This window comes from Bactrocera neohumeralis, unplaced genomic scaffold, assembly GCF_024586455.1.
Source record: "Bactrocera neohumeralis isolate Rockhampton unplaced genomic scaffold, APGP_CSIRO_Bneo_wtdbg2-racon-allhic-juicebox.fasta_v2 cluster11, whole genome shotgun sequence".
NCBI lineage: Eukaryota > Metazoa > Arthropoda > Insecta > Diptera > Tephritidae > Bactrocera > Bactrocera neohumeralis.
In genome coordinates, this window is record NW_026089624.1 from 16,008,094 (window position 1) to 16,032,941 (window position 24,848).

The 24,848-nt window shown below is 37.2% G+C and overlaps 1 protein-coding gene and 1 pseudogene across 1 annotated transcript in view; both read left to right on the forward strand.

Annotated features, from left to right (window-relative positions):
- Positions 1-24,848, forward strand: part of LOC126766148 (uncharacterized) — an 897,272-nt gene that overhangs the window by 379,036 nt on the left and 493,388 nt on the right. The window lies entirely within an intron of this gene.
- LOC126766022 (putative nuclease HARBI1) lies at positions 4,635-8,802 on the forward strand (annotated as a pseudogene).

Here is a 24,848-nt window from a genome sequence, read left to right on the forward strand (position 1 = left end):
AAAGAGTCGTTTCCTTCAGGCATTTCCATATACAGTTCAAAAATGGAAGAAATCGGATAATAACCACGCCCACCTCCCATACAAAGGTTATGTTGAGAATCACTAAAAGTGCGTTAACCGACTAACAAAAAACGTCAGAAACACTAAATTTTACAGAAGAAATGGCAGAAGGAAGCTGCACCCAGGCTTTTTTTAAAAATTGAAAATGGGCATGGCGTCGCCCACTTATGGACCAAAAACCATATCTCAGGAACAACTAATCTAATTAATTTTACAGCAAAATAAAAAAATATGTAAACGACGGAAAATGAAATCTCGATTATCACTTTATCATGCGAGAGTATAAAATGTTCGGTGACACCCGAACTTAGCCCTTCCTTACTTGTTTTATTTTACATATGAACATAAATATTTGTAAGATGATGTCTGTTTTTATACAGATTTACAAAAATATCTTATCTGAACAGTCTTAATCGCGGCATTGTAATGACGATTATGTCAAGTCACAGGTAAACATAAAATTTAATGATTGTACACTTGCAGCTATGTCTTTTTATTTTATTTTCTGAAGTAATAAAATATTCAAATGATTCTTACAACCATGAACAACTGCTTACGATTTGAAATATATTTTTTGCATTTATGAATTGTGCTGACTTTTAACATAAAATAATAAAAAGTATCCTATCTAAGCTATCTCCCCACAATTTTCAGCCAAATCTGTTGAGCCGTTCTTGAGTGATAAATGGTGTAACTAACACGACTTTCTTATATATATATAGATGTTGCGTTTGGTTTGTTTCGCGTTGTTCGCCATAACCTAGCAAAGTAGCCGCAATTCCTTGGCGATGCAATTGTCAATGCGATTGTCTATTGTGATATTAAAAATGTTTTACCGGTTCCAAAAAACCGCCTTGTACAGTAGCAAAAAGCAGTATATTCAATGTATTCGCAAATTGCTGTACTCTTACAGTAGCTATGTGTTGTTATTATTATTATACCCTGAGCAGGGTATATTAAGTTTGCCACAAAGTTTGTAACACCGAGAAGGAAGCGTCGGAGATCAGTAAAGTGTAAATGATCAGTATGTTGAGCTGAGTCGATTTAGCCCTGTCTATCTCATTTAAAATTTTGCAAACATCATTTTCTCTTCAAGAAGCTGCTCATTTATTAGAACTCCTGATATCGGACCACTATAACATATAGCTGCCATATAAACTGAACGATCGGAATCAAGTTCTTGTATGGAAAACTTTTTCATTTGACAAGATATATTCCCGAAATTTGACATGGATTACTGCTTAAGGTAATAATATAATCTGCGAAAGAATTGTTCAGATCGGATTACTATAGCATATAGCTTCCATACAAACTGAACACATAGCTACTATAAGAAATGCACCTGTGAAGGGAATATTAGCTTCGGTGCAGCCGAAGTTAATGTTTTTTCTGGTTTTGTCTGCATATGCGTTCGCTTCCCTCTTCAAGTCTCGGTATCTATCCCACCCCCTCGTGTCGTGGTCGACCGCACATTTAGAGTCCCTGCGGAATTTGGCTAGAGACTCATTTACCGGAGTGAATGCCAGGACTCGACCTTAAGCAGTAATCCATGTCAAATTTCGTAAAGATACCACGTCAAAACGAAAGTTTTCCATAGAAGCCCTTTATTTCGATCGTTTGGTTTGTATGGCAGCTATATGCTATAGTGAGCCGATCGGAACAATTTCTTCCGATATTACATTATTTTTATGAACAATAACTCATACCAAATTTCGTGAAGATATATCGTCAAATGAGGAAGTTTCCCATGCAAGCATTTGATTCCGATCATTCAGTTTGTATGGCAGCTATATGCTATAGTAAACCGATCTGAACAATTTTTTCGGAGATTACATTGTTGCCTTAGAAAATAACCTGTGCCAACTTTTGTGAAGATATATTGTCAAATGTGAAAGTTTTCCATGCAAGAACTTGATTCCGATCGTTCAGTTTGTATGGCAGCTATATGCTATAGTGGTCCGATATCGGCAGTTCTGACAAATGAGCAGCTTCTTGATGATGTTTGCAAAATTTCAAAATTATATCTTAAAAACTGAGGGACTAGTTCGTATATATACAGACAGACGGACAGACAGACAGACGGACATGGCTAAATCGACCCAGCTCAACATACTGATCATTTACATATATACTTTATAGGGTCTCCGACGCTTCCTTCTGGGTGTTGTAATTTCGTGACAAACTTAATATATCCTGTTCAGGGTAAAAAAGAAGGCGGCCGAAATGTGAGTACGGAAAGCTTGAGAAGCTGGCCGACAGGGGAAAAGATGCGGCGACCAACGAAATTTACTCTTGTAGGACCCAAAGAGGGGATCTAGTGACTGATGTTTAGAACACACTGAAAATACGGACGGAGCACTTCTCCAGCCTGCTGATTAGAAGTGAAAGTGTAACATCTGGATATGACCTTCCCGATTAATGACGATGGAATTGGTGGTCCATTGCTCGAAAATGATGAGGTTCGAATAGCAATTATCCGCTTGAATAACAACAAGATGACAGGAGCCGATGGATTACCGCCCGAACTTCTCAAACACAGCGGCGAAGAACTGACAATATTTTGCGCCAGCGTCTTGGCAAGGTAAGTATGCTCTGCCCAATCCACAAAACGAACCACACAAGCTGCGCCAACTACCGTGAGATGAACCTCTTCAATATTGCATTTAAGGTTCTGTCGAGCGTATTGTGTGAAAGATTAAAGCGTATCGTAAACAAACTGATTGGAGCTTATCAGTGTGGTGCTACACCTGGAAAATCTGGATGTTTCATCATGAAGGTTAAAGTTACCGGCCGTCGTGGCAACCACCCCGGCGTTAAAGTCGCCAAGCACGATTTTGAGATCGGGGCGGGCAGCTCTCATAGGTGCGCTCCAAGCACTCATAGAAGACATCTTTTGTCACATCGTCCTTCTTTTCCGTCAGGGCGTGGACGCAAATAAGAACTTCTCTTTTATGGGGATTATGACTGAACGTTCACGAATCCTACACAGAATTTGCGATCTTTTATATGGCCACTGCACTAAATTCCACAAGGACCTGTTCGCCTCAGTTCTTGTCTCGCCAATCGCACTTCTTGGGCGGCGGTGATGTCAACATTTACTTTTACTAAAACATCAACTGCGGCACCTGGCTGGTTGTTACGTTCTTCTAGTAACAAAAGTAACTATTTCGCCTCTATCACTACACGGCGCTGTGATTAGCTTACTCGCTCTCTCTCATTGTTTTTGCGCATTTGGTTAGCCATCTGTTACTGAAAATAGTTTGTTTGGTTATTGTTCAATGAGTTACAGATACCTGGTCGATAGGTTATTTGTTATTCATTGGTTACAGAAAACTGGTACATTAGCTACCTAGCCACTTACTATGGGTTATTTGTTTCGTTATCATTGTCTATCGGGAACCTTTTCCTTATAAATAGAACAATTGAAATTGTTATTATTTTATATCTTTTCATTCAATTTTTTTTTTGAAGTTTACATATTTATAACAGTTATATTTTTCCTTTCTATTTTTGCAAATTATCGTTAATTATTTAGGATGATAATATTACTTCCCCTTAGGACTAAATGTCTTATTAATAATTTTACTTTTCTGAAAAAATATAAAGTAACAGAAATATAATCTTAAAATTGCCATTTTATTTCAGAAACAGAGTAAAAGACATTATCTTCTTTTAATAAATAATGCTAAAATACCACTGCAGTTACAAATTTTAGCAACGTATGTAGATTAAATTGTTAATAAATTCAATCAGATCCGCAACTGAAAGTGCTAAATTTGAAACGACGCGTCTTGACAGAGAACTTGATATGTTGCCGCATTCAGCTCCATCTTTGAGATGATACACTGATACACTCTCCGCGGCTTATCCTCCAAGTTTTCCAATATAGAAAAACCAACAGCTAAAACCATTGTGCATGGAGCATTCTGACATTTTGCGGCGTGCTTTTTACTGTGGAAACTTAAATGAAACAAGATAGGTTCAACTGCACGGTGCAGTTATATACAATACAATTTGTCAAATATGATAGGCATGCCACTTGTAACATTCCGAAACTTGCGAAGAATACTACAGGGTCTCAGTGTACATTCCTCTGGCAAAGACTTGAAGATGCGATTTTCTAGAGAAGTATTGGATGCATTTCAACTGAGTTTGCTGTTTCCAGGAAAAGTATGTGCTTTGAAAAGCAAAGAAATGATGAAAATTGATAGACAGATTCAAAGGCCTTTTGGATAATGACAACAGCATGCGACGTTAGAAGTTCAAAGGTGGACTTATTCACTGGCAGTGCCATTGAGGGCAGAAGTAAAAGTCAAGCGGCAATAAGTTACCGTTTACTTGGAAACATTAAGCGTGTTTTATTTGACCAGCAAATTAAGCGATTAGCTTATTTTGTATGGAAGACTTAGCCAACATAATTATGTTGGCTTGTCATAAGCTATCATAGCTTGTATATTGAACTAGAGGCATTGCCAGTTCATCGCTTTTTTTATTCACAATTGCTATGATTTTTTCCAAAAAAAGTAGTTGGTAATAACGAGAAACCTCATTTTGACAGGTAAAAATGTAAGCAAATGAAAAATATAGAAGTGCACGAAATAGAAAATTGTATAAAAGATGCGGTAAGTTGGGATTTTAAATTAAAAATTAGACAAAATTAAACTTTGTGTGTTTTCCAGTTGCTTGGTACAGTGTACACAAATTCAAATAATGAAGAGGAGAAGGAAATATTGAACATCCTGGCTGGCTCAGTTGCTGAATCAAGTTCGTCATCGGAGGAGGAACAGAATGCTCTAATTTTGAAGATGAGGATTTCAAATCTAACTTTCGTTTGAGTCGCACCACTTTAGATTACTTAAGGGGGTATTCTACTCCAGAAGCATGAATTTCAGATAATTTTTACAGTGTCGTAAAAAAAAGCAATTAATATTTTTATTATCCATTTTATTATGGTGTTTTTATTGATATCTTAAGCATACAGAAAAAAATATTAAAAATTAAAATAATTAGAGGGGGTAGAGACAGGTATAAAAAAATGGCGCATCCTGGTGACATTGATCCGGACTCTCCTGGTGGTCTGAAAAAAAAATCAAATCATTAAGGATGCTGTTATAGTCCCTACCTCAGGGAACACGAAAAAAAAAAAATTTGAAAAATGGCGGTTGCCTGAAAATAAAAATCATTGTTTATGCTTTTTTTTGAAATTCCTGAATTTTTTTTAAATATTAAAAACAAAAATTTTGTCACGATGCCTATAGGAACGATAAAGGATTATATAAAGAAAGTTCACACAAAATTTCAAGTAAATCGGTTGCATGGAACTTGAGATAATGCCGGTACCGAGTGGAAAAAAGTAGTTTCGAGAAAAACGCGTTTAAAAAATTCGATACGGCCGAACCGGACTAGGTACTGCGTCACTAAAGTAACTGTAGCTCTTAAAATAATTTTCATTTTTAAAAATCCTTTGGAGGATATGTTCTTAAGGGTCTAAACTTTAAATATATGCAAAAAAATCGAATTTTTCAAAATCCTAGAGATATGATTTGTTTTTGTTATGAGACTTTTCTTTATGGGTTGTCGCGTGGGTTATCTCAATAGGCCATGAGTTTGTTTAGTGGCCAACCGGAGATGCGTTGGAAGAAACAACTGACAAGTTTTTACACTGAAAACAACTACCAGGAGTTATTGGTGCTATTGATTGCACCCACATAACAATTAATGCACCAATAAAAGACAAACATACATATATATTTTGATGATGATGATGATGATGGAGGATGGAGTCATGTGTAGAAGTTCACGCAAGTGAGGAAAGTTCTCTGATCGCTATTCACTTGGGAGTGGCCAGAAACGATTCTTTTACACATGGCTCAAGCAGCTCACTACTTCCGGTCTTTGACGAAGTATTCTCTGGGTAGCCTAAGAACATCCGTTAGAAGGCGAGCTAAAATGAGAAGGCGAAACATCCCCTACATTGAGCTGTGCGCTGGGTATGGGACCCGCCACGTAAAAAACACCCCCAGTGAATAGCTATAACCAGCATCGGATGAGTGACCCCCCATTCGATGACGACCATGGCAAACGAAATAAGGACTACGATATAAGGGCATGCACCTGAAATGTCCGGATCCTTAATTGGGAAGGTACCGCTGCCCAGCTGGTTGATGTCCTCGCGAAAATAAAGGCTGACATCACCGCCGTCCAAGAAATGCGATGGACGGGACAAGGACAGAGACGAGTAGGTCCTTGTGACATTTACTACAGTGGCCACATAAAGGAGCGCAAGTCCTCCGAGGTCCTAACATCGACTCGGACCACTATCTTGTTGCAGCTAAGATTCGCACCCGCCTCTGTGCAGAAAAAACGCACGCCACCAAGCACAAGGAAGGTTCAGCGTAGAGAACTGTATTCACAACAGACAGCCGAACGATTTTCTACTCGGCTTGCTCTTCTGCTCTCTGAGAGCACTCATCAACAACTCGGTATAAGGGAACTGTGGGACGGCATATCAAACTCCTTACGTACAGCTGAAACCGAAACCATTGGTTTTTGGAAAGTGCAAAAGAACAGCTGGTACGACGAGGAGTGCCGTGTCGCAGCGGAGAGAAAACAGTCTGCCTACCTCGCAACGTTACGATCGACCACAATACGTGGGGATGGGATAGATACCGAGAGTTGAAGAGGGAAGCGAGACGTGAGTACGAAGAGCTTGATAAGTTGGCCGACAGGGGTAATGTTCGAAAATTCTACGAAAAAATGCGGCGGCTTACAGAAGGTTTCAAGGCCGGAGCATCCTCTTATAGAACCCCCAAAGGTGATCTAGTCACCGATGCCCAGAGCATACTTGAATTATGAAGGGAACACTTTTCCAGCCTGCTGAATGGCAGTGAACGCACAACACCAGGAGAAGGAGAACCCGATTCCCCAATCGATTACGATGGAGCAGACGTTCCATTACCCGACCATGAAGAAGTTCGAATAGCAATTGCCCGCCTGAAGAACAACAAAGCGGCAGGGGCTGCGCCAACTACCGTGGGATTATCCTCCTCAACATCGCATATAAGGTTCTATCGAGCGTATTGTGTGAAAGATTAAAGCCCACCGTCAACAAACTGATTGGAGCTTATCAGTGTGGCTTTAGACCTGGCAAATCAACAACCGACCAGATATTCACCATGCGCCAAATCTTGGAAAAGACCCCTGAAAGGAGAATCGACACACACCACCTCTTCGTTGATTTCAAAGCTGCTTTCGACAGCACGAAGAGGAACTGCCTTTATGCCGCGATGTCTGAATTTGGTATCCCCGCAAAACTAATACGGCTGTGTAAACTGACGTTGAGTAACACCAAAGGACCTCTCCGAGCCGTTCGCTTCCAAACGAGGTTTCAGACAAGGCGACTCCCTATCGTGCGACTTCTTCAACCTGCTTCTGGAGAAAATAGTTCGAGCTGCAGAACTAAATAGAGAAGGTACCATCTTCTACAAAAGTGTAAAGCTGCTGGTGTATGCCGATGATATTGATATCATCGGCCTCAACACCCGCGCCGTTAGTTCTGCTTTCTCCAGGCTGGACAAGGAAGCACAGAAAGACCCATTTTCAGAGGCAGTGAACGAGGGCAAAACGAAATATCTCCTGTCATCAACAAACAGTCGTCGCACTCGCGACTTGGCTCTCACGTCACTGTTGACAGTCATAACTTTGAAGTTGTAGATAATTTCGTCTACTTAGGAACCAACATTAACACCACCAACAATGTCAGCCTGGAAATCCAACGCAGGATTGCTCTTGCCAACAGGTGTTATTTCGAACTGAGTAGGCAATTGAAAAGTAAAGTCCTCTCTCGACGAACAAAAGCCAAACTCTATAAGTCGCTCATAATTCCCGTCCTGCTATATGGTGCAGAAGCTTGGGCGATGACAGCAACCAACGAGTCGACGTTATGAGTTTTCGAGAGAAAAGTTCTGCAAAAGATTTATGGTCCTTTGCTCGTTGGCCACAGCGAATATCGCATTCGATGGAACTATGAACTGTATGAGATATATGAAGACATTGACATAGTATAGCGAATTAAAAGACAGCGGCTACGCTGGCTAGGTCATGTTGTCCGGATGGACGAAAACACTCCAGCTCTGAAAGTATTCGACGCAGTATCCGCCGGGGGAAGCAAAGGAAGAGGAAGACCTTCACCCCGTTGGAAGGACCAAGTGGAGAAGGGCTTGGATTCGCTTGGAATATCCAATTGCCGCCACGTAGTGAAAAGAAGACGCGACTGGCGCGCTGTTGTTAACTCGACTATAATCGCGTAAGCGGTATCTACGCCAATTAAGAAGAAGAAGATATATTTTGATCGTAAAGGTAATTATAGTAGTGTTCTACAGGCCATTGTCTGATAAAAATTTTATTGATATTTATTGTGGTGAACACAGATTATACCATTACTGTAGAGTGCTAAAAAGGTCAGCATTTTATAGAAAAGCGGAAAGTAATATGGAAAGTTTATTTCCAAATTCCACTTTTCTTCTCGGGGACTCGGCATACTCTTGCAGAAATTACCTCATTCCGGTGTTGAAAGATTAAGCTTCGTTAACGCCTAATCAAATCAGCTTTAACAAAACACCTTTTTCAGCAATAATAGTTGTTGAAAATGCATTTGAAGCACTGAAAGGACGTTTTCGAAGACTTCTTAAATTTACGGAGCACAGAAACTTGTGTGCAATTCGTAATCGGTCGTCACTGTGAACGGACGTATTTTTTCTCTGCTCCGCGTTCTACTATTATTTAATCTACATATGTATATTAATGCCGTGTGTTTGCGGCCATAGAGTTGATCAGCCCAAGATCAGCTGCCATAAGTGTAATCAATTATTCCACTTGTCGTGTGTGAATTCATCACACGTGGATTTTTTGCTGAAATCCAAAAATGCTTTTTATTGTAAAGTGTGCGCCTGCGTCTCCAACAGTGCGCAATGCTCAATCAAACAAGGAAGTAACTGAACCTTTGTTGGAGCCTAATAATCCTAATAATGTAAATGCGGTGCTTAATTCTCTGGTTTTGGAAGTAAGTTCACTGAGAAGTGAACAATCGAAGGCGCTCACCTTAATACAACAACTCTGTGATGATCGAAATTCGTTAATGGTTAAGCTTAACGAACTTAAATCAGAGATCTGCATTGTGCAAAAGAAATTGTCCGATAACGGCAAGTTCTCTGTACCAGCCTAGAGTGCTCTCTCTGCTACCTACCCCACTCTCACTGCTGAGACTGCTGTTGGTACAAACGCTTCTCCGTCTAATAGCAGAAATAATGGAGAACGTAGAAGCGTGGCCCGTGTTAGCTCATACGACCTATCTTATGGGCGCGCAATGTAAGTGAACAGTGTGTTTAAATGAGTTAAGCATCCACCCCCTCTACTCGGTAAAACTAGCGTATCCTAATGCAACAGCTCAATTCACCACAGCTGATGACCCCAACACAACTGTTGAAGTGTAGCGACAAACAAAAAAAAAAACAAAAAACAACCAAAGCTGCGGTACTTACAAAACCAAACTGTTGAAGTGTAGCGACAAACAAAAAAAAAAAACAAAAAACAACCAAAGCTGCGGTACTTACAAAACCAAAGCATAATAAATTTTACAAAAACAAAGAACACATAAACCGGGCGCGTAACCCCCAAATTAAAGAATACAAATACAACAAACATACGGGCGCGAACTTAAAAATATAAACATACCTACAAACAACAATACGCAAAAGGAACGAGGCAGCTGGAAGATAGGAATTGGCAAGGAAAAGGGCATATACGTACATACATACGTTAATCTAATTCAAAGTGAGCCTATCAATTTCACTTTATATTTAATATATGCACATAAATATGTACATATGTATGTTTTAAGTTACGGTTTTTCCTATTTAAAACCCTAACAAAAAATCAATACCCAAACTGTAATAATTCATGTCTTTAATTTAAATTGCCGCATTATTTAAAACAGTTAAATCAAGTACACAAATACAGCTTGATATTCCAAAAAGAAATTTTCTCAGCATAAATCCAAATATCAAATCAAATGCGAAGCGAGGAAAACAAATAAAAATAAATACAAACATACATATGTTATACATATTGAAACACTATATGTATAAAAAGTAAACGTATATACATACATATGTCGGAGCGCTAGTACAATTATTTTGTAGGTCAGTGTATATGCGTATGCCGGACTGGTAATATTTTGTAAGTAAGTGTATGTGCCAGAGCGTCAGGCTCGGCACAGGCGACGCATAGGCGGCATATATTGCGGTACTTTGTATCATAGTAACAGGATAGAGATACTGTTACTGAGTGAAGTTCGATCGTATTCCCCGAACAAAGAAAGAACACAACTGTTATGGAACCGTTATGTGTTTTAAGTATGAAAGGGATGCGTGGTCATTGAGCGCTGTGCTTGCTCAAGTAGAGTTCAGTTGAGAAAGCGGCATTGAGACGATCGGAACTCACTGTGTTTCTTTAAAATAAAAATAAACTACTAGAAGAAAAGTGAAGTAAAGTGAAATAAAGTGAAGTGAAGTGAATTAAAATAAAGGAGATGAATTCAAATGAGTCTCCTACACATATATATTTCAAATACTTACCTAACAAGTGTAATTGCTATATTTATATATTAAATTATATACATAAGAGGACAACGGAAAATACAATTTTTTCTATTCCATTTTCGCGGCCTCTCTCTATTGTGAAAGAATGTAAACATACGGCATACAAACTGCTTATGCTTAAATAAATGACGCGGGAAATTAACAATATTACAAATTGTTAAAACATATACATACGTACATAATTTATTGAAATCTGAAAAAAAACCCCAGCTCAACACAAACAATTTATTGAACATATATATGCATACATATTCGCATATACAAGTACATATACATTTACATATTCAAAGTCCACATTCGCAATTATCCGGCAATACCTCTTGTTATTTGGCAAACAAAAACATCAGGATTGCGTACAAAAAGAGAATTGATCTCTCTAACGAGCTCTCAATTAATTATGATAACCAACTTATAAATACACAAACAATCCGTGCATACTTAGATAAATAGTGCATTGATCTCCTCAGCGAGCTCTCAATTGCACAAAACATAAGAACCTTCATAAGCACATACATAAGTGCATACATACATACAAGTCCAAGTATTAGGGTGTACCCAAATACTAACATACGGACGTAAAAGGTGTTTATAAATTAAAAGTGCGGATATTTGCAAACTTAAAACTAAAATAAAATAAACAAATAATATTATTTTACAAAAATGGTTAATGACAACACAAATCAAAACACATCTGGAGCCACACGCACAAAACAGGTTGTAAAATTTATTTCACAAACTGACAGTTTATTAAGATACTGCACTAGATTTGTCTCCTCTCCGATTCACGAAAACTCTGAATCGTTATTAGAAGTAAAAGGCCAAAATCTTAAAAATTTTTGGACTCGCTTCCAAACGGCTCATGACGCCATTGTAGATTCTGACGATTCGATTCAGATCTACCACAAAATTTTAAATTATCTGCTACCGCAATATACGAAAACTGCTTAGACTAATATGAAGAAACGAAACCTATGATCTCCGATCAATTAAAGCTAATAAAAGCAATTGCACCTACTACCCACAGTAGAGTAGAGCTGAAACAAATGCAACAATATCAAGAGGCAAGTTCAGGCATCCAACTCGAGGTACCCGCATGTGACACAGAAACATTTTACGGAGGTTATGAAGAATGGCCGTCCTTCCGGGACATGTTCACGGCCGTGTACATAAACCATCCTCAATTATCACAAGTGCAAAAATTTTATCATCTCAGATACAAAACAAAAGGTCAAGCAGGCGTCATAGTAAAACAATTCGCTCTTAATGACGATAACTTCAATTTGGCTTGGGAAGCTCTAAAAGCTAGATACTGGTCGATAAACAAGTAACAACACTAATGAACTTGCCAAAAATTAAGAAAGAAACAAGTGTAAAATTCATCAAACTAGAATCCACTGTTTCTAACTGTTTGTCGGTTCTATCGACACTGAATATCGCCACAGACAGATGGGACCCTTTTCTGGTTAACATATGCACCGCAGCATTACCAGAAAACTCGTTACTTCTATGGGAGCAATCGCTCTCATCACGAAAAAAGTGCCCAACGTGGCAACAAATGAAAGATTTTCTCACCACCCAATATGAAATTGCGGAAAGGTTAGAAGAAAAAATAATCAAAAGTAAGAACACTAAATACGACCAAAATGGAAGCTTAAATAGACCCCAAGCTAGAAGCAAAAACAATTTAAACAAAAGCTTTTACAACCCGCAAACGTTCACATCAGAACAAAGAAAACAAACGTCATGCGAACTATGTAAAAGAGGGCATAAACTTAAATCTTGCGAGAGGTTTAAAAGCTTAAAAGTTAACGAACGAAATAATTTTGTCAGGTCAAAAAGACTTTACACAAATTGCCTGTCACATGCGCATAAATATACAAATTGCCAAAGCAAATTCAATTGTTTATATTGTCAAAAACGACATCATTTAATACTTCATTACAGCACATACCCCATCTCAACTCAAAGCAGCTCTTATACACAAAGAACCACGGGTATAATTGCAAAAGCAAATCCCGAAATCCAAAATTCGAAAAATTGCCAAGAGACGCCATGTCGCTCAAAGGCACCAAAAACTCAAACGCTGGACAGCGAAACACAAAGTGAACTAGTTACAGAACTAGTTACCATACCAACTCAAGTTGAGAAAAAATCAAAACGATACCTTAATTCACAATTAAGGACATTTCAAAAGTTAAGGAAATTTCCTCCTATAACTAACAAAATTATAAAAGATCAGTATTGTGAGTACTTCTCTAAAGCCACAACTACTCGATCAAATAATGGCCGGTACGTCGTACGACTACCACTAGAGCCACAATTTTCCAATACTCCACAAATTGCCATAAAAAACAAAATCAGAGTTACCTCTGACAGTTCCTAAGTATATTAAAAACACATACAAATTTTCGGCCCCGCAGGATGGCTTTTGCCAGTAATGAAAAAAAAAAAAACAATTCTGAACCAATCCTAGAGTGGTGGCGGGCTATTAAACGCCAAATTAATGCATACGCAATAAAACATAAACTATAACACAGTTGAAATCGAAAGTCGAAAAGTCGAAAAATCGACACCTATAATATAATACAATATAGGACAAATAAAAATGAACGTTAAGGGATCACTATGTTCCCTATGCGATACTTTGACGCACCTGGACTTACAAAAAAGTAAAGGTCGCTCTTATCGCATCTACATAAGCGCTCCTCATATTGGTGATTATAGGAATCTGCTATACAAAGCATCAAATTAATTATGAAGAATTCTCTACTCCACGAATCGAAGCCGTTATCCATTCACGGGCATTCTCTCGCAAGATCCCTCTGCTGCCACAGTCCTAACTCCAGGGCTAAATAGTACCCATTCTGCCCGTATCTGGCCAGGCGTGGAGTTAATATCCTTCATAAGCCGAAAATAAATAAAGTCCAAACAGTGCCGGTAATACAGACAAGGCATATATACGTAATAAACTACCGGTATGCCAAACCGATAAATAATAAATTGTTAACAGCTGATAAAATTAATAAAAGCAAACAATTTTTTTGGTGTAATAATACAATAAGTCGTCAAAGCACGCAAAATCAATTATTACCTTAAGCACAAATATTCACACAAAATACAATCTTACGGCTAATATTCTGCGGTCTTGGTTACTCCACCAACAGTAAGCCGAATTACATGCATCAGATTATATATATAAAACTAGCGAAAATATTTGCCTAGGGGGCCCAGGATGTTTAAATGAGTTAAGCATCCACTCCCTCTACTCGGTAAAACTAGCGCATCCTAATGCAACAGCTCAATTCACCACAGCTGATGACCCCAACACAACTCACCGTACCTATACACTCACTCATCAAAAAGGATGGACAAGGAGAAAGCAGACTCAATTCGTTTACACAATTCGTCCTAATCAATCTGATGCCCCACTGCGCCGCTTAAACATTACATTTGGTATTTTATACATCGTCACACTTTTCGATCTTACGTTTCGCACGTCAATAATTCGACCATCAAAATTCGATGCTATACATCCTGCGCTGCGTCAACACTACTTTTGGCGCTGATCGACAGCGTTCCGCCCGCGCCGATTTATAGCGATCCAGAACATTGGAGAGTAATTCGATTCCAACACAATTGTATATAACGTCGCACAGAGCCATTTGTATAAAAAAGGATAATTATAAATATATTGTGCTTTTCAGAAATACACTGTTTTTTCTTTTTAAACCATCGAGCGTTGTGAGTGCAAATTGAAACATTTAATACACTGGTTTGTATTCCCCAATAAATTTGGTCAACATTTAATCACAGTGAAAAACGCTACTCCCTTCTCTCTTTGACGTAGGATGCCGTGAGAATTCACGAAATTTGGATTCTTGCGTAGAAACGTGTCAGCTGATTGCTCTTTCACAACGCAGGGTTGCCAATATCGATATACTGTAGTAATTATCAACTTTTATAATTCAATCTGTTCAATATGTTTCAATATGTTTGAAATTTTCTTAAACTAACTCAAAATCAGAGTAGAATGCTATTATTTATAAAAATATAAACTATGTATTTTTAATAGTTTGTTTTCAGTTTTGATATTTTATATTATAAAAAATTGTAATTGAAAACATAGATGTGTACACAACTATATATGCGTATTGAGCAATGGCTACATTGTTCAAATGAAAACAAACAAAGGTGGCTGATTTCTGCGTTTTTACCACGGGCTCAACTTTTAACACATTTTGCTCGCTAAGGAAGGAAAAGCAAGGAAGGGAGTGGCGTTTTTGACTGTTTCTGCTATAACGCTGCTGATAATGTGAGTGTGAACTATCTCGCTCCCGCTATACCGAAAGCATTCTCTGCAGATTCAACTATTGCTAACTCCATTCTCACTTCTGCGACTATTGTGGGTACTAATGCTCCGTCATCTAACGTTGTTGTTTCTGCTCCTACTGATAATGTGAGTATGGATTATCTCGCTCCCGCTACACCGAAAGCAATCTCTGCCGCTCCGTCTGCTGCTTGCTCCACTCTCTACGGCTGCCGATAATGGTACAAATACAGCCCCGTCCAACATTGCTATTTCAGTTTCTTCTGGTATTGTCAGCGTGGATTACTGTGCTCCTGCGGCTATACTTCCTGCTACTACCAATGCTGTTAATTATGCCAATACACGTGCTGAGGCTGTTGCTAGGAATATCAACACTCATTCGAAAGCCAAAAACAATCCAACAGTTGCTGCTAATAGGGCCCATACACGACACACATGTGCGTTCGATTTGTGTGAATTCGTTTAGCCCATACACGACAAATAAATCCATTTTGCTTCGTTCTTCACACAGTGAACATGAGCGACAGGCAAGCGGAACATTTCTTCGAAATTATTTCTAATATAGCACTTTTATCGATTTGTTTGTATTTCGTTAATAAGTTATTCCAACTTTTATTTTTCTCAATTTAATTTTTATATTTATCACTTTTCGTTTGGCAAATTGCCAATTAACTTTTTATAATCTTTATTAAGGGGGGAGCCTGCTTTAGAAGCTTCAAACAATCGATTTTTTTTTTGCTTAAATCTCTTTAAAAATTATCTAACAGTTTTTCCCCGAAGTTATAGATTGGAATTCGAAATATTGTCGAAGCTAGAAGGGAAATAGTGACCGAGCGTCTAACAGATATACATATGTTTGAGCGCTTGGGCAAAAAGCGAAAACTTTGAAGCGCGATTTCTCGGTTTTTCATTTTTACACTGAAAAAAAAACTAGTAAAAAAAAACTAGTTAAATTAAAGTATTCTGCATTTGCCACAAATACTTTTTGCATTAGAAACGTGCCCAAATACTTTGAGCACTGCGAGCACTGTTGAAGTAAATGCGTCAAGTATTTAAATTAACAGTGGAACACTTTTGACCGAAATACGGGGCACTGTTGCAGCAAATACTTATACATTTATGTTAACTGTAGAAGTATTTGAGATTAACAGTAATTGCTCTTGATTCAAATGTAATCGTATTTGTTTTATTGTTGTGTTTAAACGCGCACAAGCCCATACACGAGTAAATCCCCAGCTGCTTCAACTGTCGTTGGTGTTAATGAGAATTGTGATCTCGATGTCGTCATACCCAAGAAATGGATTCACTTGTCTGCCTTTAAGAACTTAGTCACTGAAGAAGATATTATATCTTTTGTCGTTAAACATGCTAATGTTGATAGTCTGAATTCTAGTTACTTTGATAGTGAATATTTTGACTCAAATCTCTATTATGTCTTCGGTAAGGACAGAGATCATGAAAAAACTGGCTGTTTAAGAGGGGGTGGTGTTCTCCTAGCAGTTCATCGCAAATATCGTCCTCGTTTAATTATGCTTGATAACGATGATTCTATTCTGGACCAACTATGTATTTGTATCAATGACGCTCTGTTCATTGCAGTCTCATACATCGCTCCTAATAGTCCTCTAGAGTTGTATAAGTTGCACGCAAATAATATTTCCTCGCTGGTATTAAATAAGGTGAAAGAAAATAATATTTGAGGTCAAGGGATATTTAGGTACTGAAGATTCTCAAGCGTTTTTGAGAAACGAAAAATAGTAAGGGATGCGCAATTTTAAATACCACTCCAATTACCTGTCGCGAAAAAGACGTTTTAATTATGAGTAACGAAAAAAGCGTGCTTTCGATTTCACGGTTCAATTACAAAGAGAACATTATATTTCGTTTTATGCAATCGCTTAGCCTAAATCTTAAACTAATGGCTTAACCTAGTGGTAATATAAGTATATGTTACAAAAAGGGGTAAGTACTTATCTTTCGTTAAACATTGTACTAGCTTATGTTTAGATGAGTATTAAGGTAAGTAATTAATATTACGAATGCATCATTAAGGTAAGTAATTTACGTAAAAGAATTCCATAATTTAATTTTTATAATTCAATATTTAACAATTCTTATAATTCAATTTTCTTAATTCAGCGTAGAAAGTATACAGAGATAAGTGAAAACAAATATACAAAATAAATATTATCATTATACACCATACTAATAAAAAGGCAAACTCAACGTATATAGCATATAATGAAAAAAATCCAGAAAAAACAATTGGAGTGGAAACATCTCCAGCTGCAAGAATTTTATGCATTTTTGGCTATTTTGATAACTTCTGGCGCAAATAATTCAAATACTGACAATGCAGCTGTATTCATATCCATTATATTGCGCAGCAATGAGTATCAATCGCTTCTTTAATATTATTCGTTTTATTCGATTTGACGATGTCAATACTAGAGCTCAGCGCTTAGAAAGTGATAAAGCTACTCCAATACGAGACATTTGGACAATGTTAAATAGTAATTTAGCAAAACATTATAAACCAATAGAATACCAAACAATCGACGAGCAACTTTATCCATACCGAGGTCGAACTAGATTCACTCAATACATTCCATCAATGCCAGCTAAATATGGAATAAAAGTATGGTGGATATGTGATGCTGAAAATTCGTATCCACTTATTGGACATCTTTACACTGGGAAATCGAAAGATGGTCGTGAGAAAAATGTTGGTGAAAGAGTTGTTAAAGACTTGGTGGCACCATACAAAGAATCCGGTAGAAACATTACAATGGATAATTTCTTCACAACTCTTCCACTAGCAAAATTTTTACTATCTTGGAACTTGACGATTGTTCTTACTCTGAAGAAAAATAAAGCAAACATTCCACCAGAAATGGCTGTTTCAAAAACTCGAGAAGAAGTATCCACTGTGTTTGGCTTTCATGAAAAAGTAACCCTATGTAGTTATGTGCCAAAAAAAAAACAAGGTAGTAATTGTACTATCATCAATGCATCACGAAGCTAAAATTAGTGATAGTGAAAAGAAAAACCCGAAATCAACGAGTTTTATAACTGATCCAAAGCTGGAGTAGAGACGATGGATAAAATGCTTGGTAGATAAGTATACTACAAAAAGATCAACTCAACGATGGCTTCTAGCATTGTTTACAATATTCTCAATATTGCCTGCCTTGCAGCAAATATTCTGTATTATAAGAATAATAAAATGCTTGTTAAAAAATGCACAAATTATGAGGCGTTTCTCAACGAAAGTGGAAAAAGTGAAAGTGAAAAAGATTACAGGTGTAGGCTACGAATGTCTTCAAAGTGAATTGAAAAAACATCGCAAAACTAGAAAAATATGTTCAGTATGTGAGAAACCTATTTGTGATGAACACTGTATTACAACCACGACATGTGAAGGATGTACAGAATAATTCTTTTATTCTTATATAGCACTGTATCATAATAAATAAAACAATATAAATAAACAAATAGTAAAAAAATAGAAAATAATATTACTAAAATAAATACAAACGGAGTTATTTTGTTCTTACTAACTATTTTTGTTACTGTTTATAACAAGAATTATTGTTAACATAAAAGAAATTGTAAACTATATTGTCTGTTATTAATTTAAAAATATAATTATCTGAATACTTTGATAAATAATCTCTTAAGTATGGTAAACCCGTCATTTATATATATAAATCTCAGCGGGTACCCGGGTACCTGGTTATTGAACGGAGGCCGTATCAAGTTTGATAGTTAATAACTTTTATTAAATAATTGATTCTAAAAAAATTTGACGGAAAATGGGTGTCACATAACTTTAATCAGGCGGCCATACAATTTTTTTGAGGAGGAGTTAAGAAAAATTGGCATGTAGATTGAAATGGATACCCGGGTACTTCCCAAGCCAAATTGAAATTATCGTCATTAAGAGCGAACTGTTTTACTATTATGCCTGCTTGACCTTTAGTTTTGTATCTGAGGTAATACAATTTTTGCGCTTGTGATAATTGAGGATGGCTTATGTACACGGCCGTGAACATGTCCCGGAATGACGGCCGTTCCTCATAACCTCCGTAAAAGGTTTCCGTGTCACATGCGGGCACCTCTAGTTGGATGCCTGAACTTGCCTTCTGACTGTCTTCTTGTGGCAGATCTACTCTCGAATGTGGAGTAGGTTCAATTGCTTTTATTAGCTTTAATTGATCGGAGATCATTGCTTTTGTTTCTTCGTACTGTTCCAAGCAGTTTTCGTATACTGCGGTAGCCGAGGATTTGAAATTGTAGGTATCTGAATCGTCAAAATCTACTATGGCGTCATGAGCCAGAGAGAGAGTCCAAAAATTTTTAAGATTTTGATTTTTAATTTCTAATAACGATTCAGAGTTTTGATGAATCGGTGAAGAGGCAAATCTAGTGCAGTATCTTAAAATACTGTCACTTTGTGAAATAAATTGAACAACCTGTTTTGAGCGTGTAGCTCCTGCAAGTGTATTTTGATTTGTGTTATTATGAACCATTTCTATTTATTTGCAAAATAATAATATTTATTTATTTTATTTTAGTTTTAAGTTTGGAAATATCAGTACTTTTAATTTATAAACACCTTTTACGTCCGTATGTTAGTATTTGGGTACACCCTAATACTTGGACTTGTATGTATGTATGTATGTGCTTATGAAGGTACTTATGTTTTGCAATTGAGAGCTCGCTGAGGAGATCAATGCGCTATTTACCTAAATATGCACGAATTGCTTGTGTATTTATAAGTATGGTTATCTTAAACAATTGAGAGCTCGTTAGAGAGATCAATTCGTTTTTTGTATGCAATCCTGCTTGTTTTTATTTGCCGAACAACAAGAGGTATTGCCGGATAATTGCCAATGTGGACTTTGAATATGGAAATGTACATACATATATGTATGTATGTATGTAGATGCGAATATGTATGCATATTTATATGTTCATTAATTTGTTTATGTTGAGCTGGGTTTTTTTTTATTAGATTTGAATAAATTATGTATGTTTTAACAATTTGTAATATTGTTAATTTTCCCGCGTCATTTATTTAAGCACAGGCAGTTTGTATGCCGTATGTTTATATTCTTTTGCAATAGAGAGAGGACGCGAAAACGGAATAAAAAGAAGATATTTTCTCTTGTATATGTGTTCATACGTAAGCAAATATGCACTTCTACATATGTATGTGGTTTCTATCAAAACTGCTGTCTGATATGCTGTCTGATATGCTTTATGGTCTGATATGCTTTATGGATAAATATACGTGAGTACATAATTATATGTACATATATCGGGTGATTTTTTAAGAGCTTGATAACTTTTTTAAAAAAAAAACGCATAAAATTTGCAAAATCTCATCGGTTCTTTATTTGAAACGTTAGATTGGTTCATGACATTTACTTTTTGAAGATAATTTCATTTAAATGTTGACCGCGGCTGCGTCTTAGGTGGTCCATTCGGAAAGTCCAATTTTGGGCAACTTTTTCGAGCATTTCGGCCGGAATAGCCCGAATTTCTTCGGAAATGTTGTCTTCCAAAGCTGGAATAGTTGCTGGCTTATTTCTGTAGACTTTAGACTTGACGTAGCCCCACAAAAAATAGTCTAAAGGCGTTAAATCGCATGATCTTGGTGGCCAACTTACGGGTCCATTTCTTGAGATGAATTGTTCTCCGAAGTTTTCCCTCAAAATGGCCATAGAATCGCGAGCTGTGTGGCATGTAGCGCCATCTTGTTGAAACCACATGTCAACCAAGTTCAGTTCTTCCATTTTTGGCAACAAAAAGTTTGTTAGCATCGAACGATAGCGATCGCCATTCACCGTAACGTTGCGTCCAACAGCATCTTTGAAAAAATACGGTCCAATGATTCCACCAGCGTACAAACCACACCAAACAGTGCATTTTTCGGGATGCATGGGCAGTTGGCCACAAAGATCATGCGATTTAACGCCTTTAGACTATTTTTTGTGGGGCTACGTCAAGTCTAAAGTCTACAGAAATAAGCCAGCAACTATTCCAGCTTTGGAAGACAACATTTCCGAAGAAATTCGGGCTATTCCAGCCGAAATGCTCGAAAAAGTTGCCCAAAATTGGACTTTCCGAATGGACCACCTAAGACGCAGCCGCGGTCAACATTTAAATGAAATTATCTTCAAAAAGTAAATGTCATGAACCAATCTAACGTTTCAAATAAAGAACCGATGAGATTTTGCAAATTTTATGCGTTTTTTTTTAAAAAAAAGTTATCAAGCTCTTAAAAAATCACCCGATATTTTGGGTTTGTCGGAAATTTTTCGCAAGTAATTGCTCAAATTTTTGTGCTTCAATACTTTTATATATAACTATTTTGATATATTTTAACGTGTTTGGTAAAATTTTACGCGTTGAAGTGCATTTTAGTTACAGGTATAATAATAAGTACGACTGTAATTTTAGGCATATAAGTACATACATATGTGCATATGTTAAATAAATAAAGGACATAATACGCTCACTTGGTATTGCCTTCTGCGTTTTGTTCCTCTTTTTGTGCTCCAACTAGCTACCTCCTTCTGCTGTTGTTTTGTTTATATGTATATTTGTTCTAATTATATTCTAAAAAAAATTATCATCTTTAGGATTTCACTCGGTCTTCTTGCAGTGGATTAAATCATATTTGCACAATAGACGATGCGTTGTCAGTTTCGATGGAGTACCATCTGATTCATTAATTGCGTCTTCAGGAGTGCCACAAGGAGCGTCTTGGGTTCATTTCTTTTTGTGCTGTTTATCAATGACATTTCCTGTTGCTTCTCTTTCGCTAACTTTCTGTTATATGCAGATGACTTAAAAATTTTTGCAATAATCAAAAACTCACAAGATGTTTTCAAACTTCAATGTGATATTGATACTTTTTATGATTGGTGCCTGAAATCGAAGCTTTTTCTGAATCTAGATAAATGCTCTCAGATCTCTTATGGTAGGGGACGTAACATCTTATCTTCAAGTTACAATATTTCTAATTGCGTCCTAAAATGTGTTACTGCAATCAAAGATCTTGGGGTAATCTTTGACCACAAATTTTCTTTAAGTAATCACATCAACTACATCACTTCTAAATCATTCTCTGTGCTCAGCTTTGTCCGTCGAAATGCTTTACATTTTTCCGACCCCTACACGTTAAAATTACTATATACATACATGTTTAGTTCCGTCCATCGTGTTCAAAAGATTTTTCTTAAATTTGCTCTCCGCTCCTTAAAGTTTGTTGACCCAATACCATGGTATACATCTCCATTATTGCTCTTACATCTTAAATTACTGGAAAATCGACGGTTCGTTCTCTGCCTTTCAATCGTTTTCAATGTAATTAATGGAGATATTGACTGTCCCTATTTATTAGGATCTATTCCCCCATTTTAGATCATCAGATCTATTTCCCCATTTTATTATAAAAAGGAAAGTACTAATTTTTCAGTATATGTATGTAGGAAGAAATAATATATAGAACATGTGGCAGTGTTGTCACTGATCGAATAATGTAGTTGAGATGGCAACACTGTAAAATCAGCTGTTAATTGACGAAGCGTCCATCAGCAGCTATCATTGTAACGGTCCATATGGATCATCCATTTTTGTATAAAGGAATAAGATCCATTTGTTTAAGCCTATCAGTTATTAAGAAGACGTTGTACAATGTGGTCGCGCCACCGCCCGAATTCTAAAGTGCGAATGAAACAAAGTTGAGAAAATTAAAACGCGGTGTGTTCTTTTTTAAAACTAAATCCTACATTCGGGGGCTCGTCCGGGATGGTCCGGAATGTGTCGTGCGGTTAAATAAACAATTAAAAAAACATTTTTTTTTTTTTGGAAATAAACAGTTTTGTGAATTTGACATTTTGTGAGTGGCTGTTAGAAACAGCAAGATTGCGATCGGACAAGTGGCTGTACCAGTGCGCTAACAGTGGTCAGCGTAGAACAGTGTACGAGTATTGGTAGTGAAATGTGCAACGCCACAAGAGCACATAATACCAAGTGAAAAGTGATAACGAAAGAAATTTTGAGTTGTTTTTGGGAGCCAACGGGAAGTTACAAAGTGACAGTAGTACAAAGTACTGAAGTGTACGACAAATCACGTACAAAAACCGAAAACCTAAAAGTGAACAGTTAGTGATTTCTGGTAATCTGCAAGTAACTGTACCCAGCTCGATATCGCTGGCAGTAAACGCATTTTCCAGAAATTTGTATAACGGTGCAAAACCGTAGACGGGCGCATAAGACGCGCAAAGCATCGAAGCAGTAGGCAGCAAAACATCGCAGTAGCAGGCAGCAAAGCATCACAGCATCAGGCAGCAAAGCATAGCAGCAGTAGGCAGCAAAGCATCGCAGTAGCTAGCAGCAGAACAACGGCAGCAGAGAAACGGGAGCTAAGATAAGTTATAATGATTTTGTAGTTAGTTGAGTAGAAGAGTGTGTTATTTGCACTCAGTTGCGATGTAATGTAGTGGAATGTGTAGCTTTTAGTTTGTAAGCAAAAACAAAATGTACAGTTGCTTCTAAGAAACATATGTAAATAAATTTGTAAAACGTATCCGTAATTTGAATTTTTATAAGAGTTAAGAGAAAAAATAAATTTGTAAGATGGACGCTGAAACCATTATGGCAATGACGGTAGAGACGTTAAAAGAAAAACTAAGAGAATTAGGGTTGTGCGTTACGGGTAGGAAAAGGAGTTGCAACTGCGTTTGCTACAACATTTAGTTTTCGGTGATGAGCAAGATGAAGGGGGATGCGACGACGAATCGAAAAATTCATTGTACGTTGATGTAAATGCTGCTCCATCGAATTCGCAGAGGGTGTCATTTTCGTTGCGTGACATTAAAGACAGTGTTTCAGATTTTTTTGGTGATGATACTTGCGATGTTCGTCACTGGGTTGAGGAATTTGATGATATGGCTAACACGGTCGGTTGGAATAATTTAGAACGATTTGTATACGCTAAACAACTATGTACTTAAGGGAGCAGCAAAATTGTTTGTACGTGGATTAATAGGAGTAAGAGATTGGGCTAGTTTAAAGCTTCTCTTATCGATGAGTTTGGGGAAAAATTATGTGCGTCTGAGGTGCATGCTGATGCGTCAAAATTTGGTTACGGTGCAGTCTTACTACAAAGGGATTCAGAAGACAATCTGTTACATCCCATCGAATATATGAGTCGTAAAACCACAAGGGCGGAAGAGAAATATAGTGCTTTCGAACTTGAGGTTCTTGCAGCTATAAAGGCATTACAGAAATGGCGTATATACTTAAGAGATATTCAGTTTAAAATAGTTAGCGATTGTAACGCTTTCGCCATGACAGTCAAGAAACAAGACGTACCAGACAGGATCATAAGGTGGGCAATGTACCTACAAGAATATAATTATGTGGTTGAACATAGGTCAGGAACTCGCATGAGACACGTAGATGCTCTTAGTCGTGCATACTGCTTATTAGTAGAAGACTCGTTAAAGTTTAGGATAAAAGAGGCGCAAATGCAGGATGATTGGATAAGAGCAGTGCGGAAACATACGAAAACTTCTTTTTAAGAAATGACAACGACTTTGTAAAGGAATTGTTGGTGGTACCATCCAGTATGGAAGAGAAAATTATAAAGTTAGCACATAGCCAGGGTCTTTTTGCAGCAAAAAGAACACAGGAGCTAGTAGAGAGAAATTATTATATACCAAACTTGAGCAAAAAAGTACAAAATGTAGTAACTTCGTGTGTAGAGTGCATAGTAATAGACGCAA